Source organism: Drosophila santomea, unplaced genomic scaffold (genome assembly GCF_016746245.2).
Source record: "Drosophila santomea strain STO CAGO 1482 unplaced genomic scaffold, Prin_Dsan_1.1 Segkk69_quiver_pilon_scaf, whole genome shotgun sequence".
Classification (NCBI taxonomy): Eukaryota; Metazoa; Arthropoda; class Insecta; order Diptera; family Drosophilidae; genus Drosophila; species Drosophila santomea.
The window spans coordinates 1,161,303-1,168,268 of record NW_025319001.1 but is presented as its reverse complement, the minus strand read 5'-3'; the positions used below and the strand labels follow the sequence as shown (position 1 = coordinate 1,168,268).

At 37.8% G+C, this 6,966-nt stretch overlaps 1 pseudogene; it reads left to right on the top strand.

Moving 5' to 3' along the window:
- The first annotated feature begins 3,173 nt into the window (after nt 1-3,173).
- Nucleotides 3,174-4,272, top strand: LOC120457646 (annotated as a pseudogene).
- Nucleotides 4,273-6,966: the final 2,694 nt, after the last annotated feature.

Below are 6,966 nucleotides of genomic sequence, written 5' to 3'. Positions count from 1 at the left end.
CTGTTCTGTTGCGTTTGGCCTTTATGTCCTTGGTTTTTAGAAAATTGAGAGCCTCTAGTTTGGTTACTAGTGCCCGGTGCATTATTGTTTTGATTTCTCTGGAAAACACCCTGGGAGTTGTTGTGGTTATTACCTTGTGGGGTGTTATGAAAACGGTTACCCTGGCGACGGTTTTCTGAATTGTAAGATTTGTCCTCTAAATTTTTATTAAAGCTTGCAACGAACCAGGCTCGTTCATTGCAAGACTCTGCCCGTTGAGCCACAGCCAATGCTGATGGCAAATCTTTGGGCGCAGCTGAGAGAACTACATGTCGGACTGATTTTTTTAACCCGGTCACAAAAGCGGTCAAAGCGTCCTGCCGTGATCTATTATTTAAGATAGCGGCAGTATTTGTGTCATAAGACAACAAAGTCTTACTAATAATAAGAGTTAGCTTTCTCTCAATCTCATTATAAAAAGTCATTAGGGGAAGTTCTCCCTGACGCATAGTAACCATTTGTTGTTGCGTTACCTCGATTGGAGTTTGTTCTGCATAAGCGCAGTCCATTCTAGCTATTATAGCATCAAAATTTAGTACTGTATTATGTGACGTAAGCATTACTCCCGCGGGGCCTATTACCTTGTTACGTATGATTCCTACGGCCTGGTAGGTTCTAGAGCTACCCAAATATGGTTTGTAGATTTCGTAGGCGTTAACTGCTGCGGTTCGCCATGCCACATACTCATCTTGTTTTCCGTCAAAACTTGGTATGGACTTTACTAAGTCTAGCGGTTCATTACAAGAGATAGCTGAGTTATGTGGTATTTGCTCGTATACCACTAGGGGTCCACCCTCATTTACTCTCTGCCTATTCTCAACCTCTTTAAGCTTTTCTGAAAATATTTTTTGTTGATGCTCTAGTGCGCCATTTACGGCCGCTTCCATGAGTCTAATTACATCTTTATTACTAATGGTACCTGAGGTTTTACTTTGTCAGTACCGTCAATGTGACCCCCTTGATGGCTATTATTTCTTATGTCTTTATAGCTCTGTATTAAGTCTTCGTCACTGTCATTGTTTTCGTTACTGTTTCTATACATCGGACAATGATACTTTTTAAATTTTTTTTTTTTATAATTTGTATGAGAAAGAGCTTAATTTTCCTTCTTCATCATTTGTTTTTTAAAAAAAATTTGTAAATGAAAATCGCTATACCTGAACTTTTAATTGCAATCACTCTTTTTTTTGTTTTATTTCGTTACTTATTATGTGTTTTTTTTTCAAAAATTGGCACACATGTCTGGTTGACGTTAAAAGAGGTAAATTGAAAATAAAGATCTCACTTACATGTTATATTGGTATACTGGTATAATAAAAATGCATCGAAGACGGTAGCTGGTTGATCCGTTTATCCTCTGGCTGTCGTTGATTTAGCTGATTACTGTTGATATGCAGCGGTTTTCACTGTTGCTTGTGCAGCGTTGTTTTGTTTTTGTATTAGATAATTATGTTTGTTTGTTGCTGTTCACTATTATTGTGCAGCGCGCGAGTCCGAAGTGTTTTCAAAGAAAACCCGATTACGAGACCTTGATTTCTAGATCTTTTTACTACGGATTTTACGGTTTTACGACACTTAAGCGCGTTGGGCGTCAATTAAACCAAATACGTTTGTATTGAATGGTTCTTTTTATTAGAGCCAACTGCTCTGAATTCTGGTATCTTACGAACTAAATGCAAATCAAATTTATTAAGGCCGCCAAGTCTTCGGTTGGAGGCAGCGGTCCCAGCAGAGCGCATAGTCAGCGCCTCGTGCCGTCTGGAGTTCCGTGCCTTCGACGGTCACCCAGCGCGCACATGCCCGCCTCGCATTACGCTGACCCTTGCACATCGCTTTCGCTAAAGCGAAATGCGTTACTGGGCTGGCTCAGCGTCGCCGATGTTATTGTTGGTCCATCCGGTCTTGGATGGCATTTCGGCGGGTCGTCGCACCCCTCTGACTTGCTCGTGTTAACTTACATCCCGAATTCCTTTGACCATTTACACCCTACGCTCCTTATAGAGGACGGTCCTAACTATGACCGCACCCGTGCAAAGTATTTATATATTAATATGCGACATTTTAAAATCTGTGGACGGACCTTGATTAACTTTGCGCTTGCTTTGCTATCAGTTGGCACACACTTCAAAACCATTACCTACTTTTGGGCCTACATTTCTTTTTCCTCTTTGTATCTTTTACATCGACCAGCGCACACTGGTTGCGTCCATAGGCCAAAAATCAAAAAATTCATCACAACAATTTTTTGCAAAGTATTTGCCAACTGTCTCTAAAAAGTCCAAACTTTTAAGTGGCAAACCGGTTTTTACTAGATTTGTAACGGGACTTTCAGGAAATTCCTCAAAGTTGTGAACACGTGTTCATCGGCGCGACGCAGCTGCAGTCGGTCGTTCAAAATAAAATTGTACTTTGAAGTGGTCAAACGTTTGCTATTGTGCTCCTATTTAATCGATTTTAAATGGATTTAAAAGTTGAAGGTATTGTTTTTTTATGTTCTTATTTATAATAAACTTGCATGCCATTTTGTCTTGTCCTGTGAAAATATTTTAATTGAACGACTTATTTTGTGTATTTTGTGAACGTCTTTTCTATGTTTAGCTAAAGTTTTAGTTAGGTTCCCGCCAAAACCCCCCAATGTGAGTGTAATCTGTGTTTTCTTTATTGTTTTAAGATAATAAAATCGTTGAGTTTTGCTGCCGTAAGTTGCCGTGTTGTGTATGGTCATGAATAAAGAAAAGTCATCTTATTTTTTTCAATATCAGATTTATGACGCTATCGACTACTATTCCTTTGTGTTTGTGCTGCTGCTGTGTTTTTGTCATTTGTGTATAATTTTGTATATTCATTTAAAAGATTTTTATCTATTTCGTGCTTTTTTTTCGATTTTTTTTTCATAGGCGCTTCTTATAAGTGTGTGTTTACACTCATACTTTTGAGCTTTGGTGCACACAACAGGGCTCGTATGCAGAAAAAGATCAGGCTGTGCTGAATTCAGTAATAATTAGTCAGGCATGCTCCGGTAATCGTAAGATATTTTTTTCGATTTCGATTTGGGCCAAATCGTTCGGAATGTTTCGTTTGTCATCGTTTCTTACTGCTCAAACAGCTGACTTTTTTCTGTAATCACAATTAAACTTCGCGAAAAAATGCCTTTTATATTTGCCATTGCTTGTTTTGAAGCTAGGAGAAGGCAGAAATTGCTGGGCTTGAGAAAGTCTAGGTATCTAAGATGCAATACATGTGTTTTTAATATATCTGACAAAAGGTAAATTATATTTACAGATAATTGAACATTCCGCGAGTAACTTTTTATTTTTCAGCTTTGTTAATTCATATAGGATTGACAAGCATACGTTTAAAAAGGTTTTGGAAGTAGTAAAGCCACATTTGCAAGTGACTAAATTGTCAAATTCAAATCAATTGGCTGCTGTGTTGCGATACCTGGCTACTGGCTGCTATCAGTGGACAAGGACCATCATATAAACATTGGACGCAGCACATTTGGAAAGATTCTTAAAGTATTTATTCCGCTGCTAGACCGGCCTATCTGTCGGGATGCTATATCCCTCCAAATGTCTAGGCAACAAATGCAGAAATCTTCCTTAAACTTCTATACAAGATATCAACTGCCAAGAATAGTTGCCTGTTTGAAAGGAACTCATGTACGAATTCAGAAGCCTGTACACAATTCCTCTGTTTTCTTTAATAGAAAGGGTTATTACAGTTTGAACTACATATGTTATAGATTTCCTAAGGTTTGCAACGACAATATGGAGATCATCGCCATTGATGCCACTAACCCTGGGTCATGGCATGATTCCTTCATATTGAACCACTAAAGCGCGGGAGAGTTCTTATCCACCATCATAAACGGACACTTTATTTGGCGGACTCCGGATATGCCCTAGAGAGCTTCGTTTTAACTCCCTACAGGAGCGCGGAGATTGGAACGTATCGGCATTCCCGAGCCAGAAATATTGTCGAACGGACTATTGGAGTGCTTAAGAGTAGTTTTCGTTGCCTGCAACGATGCTTAAATTATGAGCCATCGTTTTGTTGAATGGTTGTAAATGTATGCTGTGCTTTGCACAGTCTATGTAGAAGGCGAAACTTGATCATTACCGAAGAATTTCAATTTGACGACACGCAAGATCTTGCGACGACAATGAAGTAGAAGGAGATGATGACAGACAACATGAACGCGATGAAATTGCTCAGTCGCTCTTAGTGTAAAGATTAAACAATGAATTTACAAAAATAAAATTAGTTTTTTATTAATACTACTGTTTTTTATTAATAGTTGTTTTATTGTTCTAATTTGCGTAATATGCTCTTGAATTTCTCAAGAAGTTCCTTCTTGATTGCATTATCCTCCTTTTGGAGAGCAACCGCTTCCTTTTGGACTGCAAGTGACTCCTTCTGCAGTTCCTCCATTTTTTTAAAGTGTTCCGCCATGGATGAATTGAGCTCTGTCATTACATCAAGCTGAGTCTCGCACAGGCTTTGCAGGTCGATAGAAGCAGCAGGATTATTGCGACGACGCTTGGGTCTCGGCTCTTCGTCGTCATTTCGAGATGTAGATGGTTCTTCAGCAAGCTCCATTCGGAGGATGGAGCTCCATACACCGAACCGCCAACTCCGTCCACCATCTCGTAAAACCCGCATAGCTTGGCAACTTCCTCCTCCACTTCACTTATAGGCAGCTGGGAATAAGGACCACCACCAGTAGCCCTGATCTCCGCCTTATTTTTGGCAACTTTCTTGCGGATGCATCCCTTTCAATCACACCAAATCTGTAATATATTACTATAATATTTCACTTTTCTTATATTTGTTAAATAATCCTACCTTCTTCCACCCTGAAACATCTTTTATTGGAGGGCCAATTCCATTCAAGGTGCTGCAAATTTCGGCCCACTTCGCATCTAAAGCCACCTTGTCGCCCTTTTAAAACCCCCTGGCCAAATCTTGGTTTTCCTTCATGAACCCCAGCATGACCTCGCCCTGAAGTGATGATTTTTGCTTGCCCCTAAACAGGGGGCTTAAAAATAAGGACTAAATACTTTTGTACTTACATTTTCAAATATGCATTCACCGTTAAACAGATGTATAAGTTGTTAAGCAGAAAATAGAGCGGCCACCCTTTTCACAGTTTCAATTCCGATGTTCGCAATTACTTTTTTACAGCACTTTGACCATTAAGGTACTTAAATTAAGTAGCATTAATTTCAAACAACACTTTTGGCCCTCCTTTTAATTAATTAATGAATTCTTTTATATTTTATAAGCACTTTTGTTTGCCTGTTTCGTTCCACCAACAGTATGGCAACCTTCGCGATAGCTTTTGGCGGCGTAGTTATCGACCCTTTACCAAATAGTAAATTGTTGTTGCCGACGGCAACAATTTGTTTGTCAAATATGAGGTGGGGTCAGAAATTATTTGTTTATAAAATAACTAAGTGGCAGAATGATTTTGTGGTGATGAGGAACAAACATCAATAGACCACTGAGTAAACTATTTTTTTCCCTTAGTAAATAAGATCTGATTTGATATAAAAAAAGGCATTTACTTTTCATTTCGGCCAGACAAAAGTGCCCGTTTTACAAATCGAAAAATTCTTACGATTTCGAAAACCGGAGCACCAATTTTACGATTTCAAATCGAAATCGTAAAAACCTTACGAATTCACACTATCCATTGAAGAAGAGCAATACTTCAAAAATAAAATAAGCAACTTAAAGCCAACCGAATTTGAAATTTCCAACAATAAATTTTTTGTTAATCATTCCCTGCAACTTACTATGGTAGATGGTAAGATATGCAACGCTTTAAGCAATACACTCTCCATGAAATGCTATATATGCGGAGCGAAACCCACAGAAATAAATGATATACAAAAATGTGTTGTGAGAGAAGTGCAGAGGAAGTATGTATTTTGAGTTCGGCTTATCACACCTACATTCCTATATACGCTTTTTTCAGTATTTTTTGCATATTTCATATAAACTAGAAATAAAAGTATGGCGAGCAAGATCGGCAGAACAAAAGCTTAAAATTTTGGAAAGAAAGAAACGAGTCCAAGCTGAATTTCGAGACAAAATGGGGTTACTTGTTGATAAGCCAAGGGATGGAGGCAGTGGAACTTCCAACGATGGAAACACAGCCAGAACTGTTTTCTCTAATCCAAGCTGGGCATCCGAAATTACAGGCGTTGATGAAAATTTAATAATCCGCTGCGCAACGATATTGCAAGCCTTAGCATCAGGCTACACCATAGATGTTAAAAAATTTGAACGTGAGCTCTCAGAGGAAGCTGCAGAGTCAAACAATAAGGAAATTAAAAAAAAAACCAACTGCAGCATACCCGAAAGATGTCTCGCATAATCACGAACAGGGATTTAACTAAAATACTTCTTTTGAGATCAGACCCCATACGTAACAGGTCAAAGAAAAATAAAAAAGAATGACAAATCGAAATTATTATCGTCGACCTGTGATTTGTTAGAAAATGATTAAATTACAGGAACACGCTGTTGAAGCACTAAACTTTAATGCTTTAATTCTGAATTATTTTGTTTTGCTGTGTTTTTTATTTTTAAATTAAACCATTTATAGATATAATAATAATAATTTTTTTTTTATTTATTTATTAAGTGAAGAATCCGTATATCATAATATTGTATCTTAACATCACAGGGGACAAATATCCTAGGGGTTACCAAACACTATATACAAATTAGTAAAGTAGGAAATAATAATTTTTTTTTTTTTTTTTTTTTTTTATTTATTAAGTGAAGAATCCGTACATCATAATATTGTATCTTAACATCACAGGGGAGAAATATTCTAGGGTAACCAAACACTATATACAAATTAGTGAAGTAGGAGCATATATACATAGCAGTTTTTACTGCTGTCCAAATGTC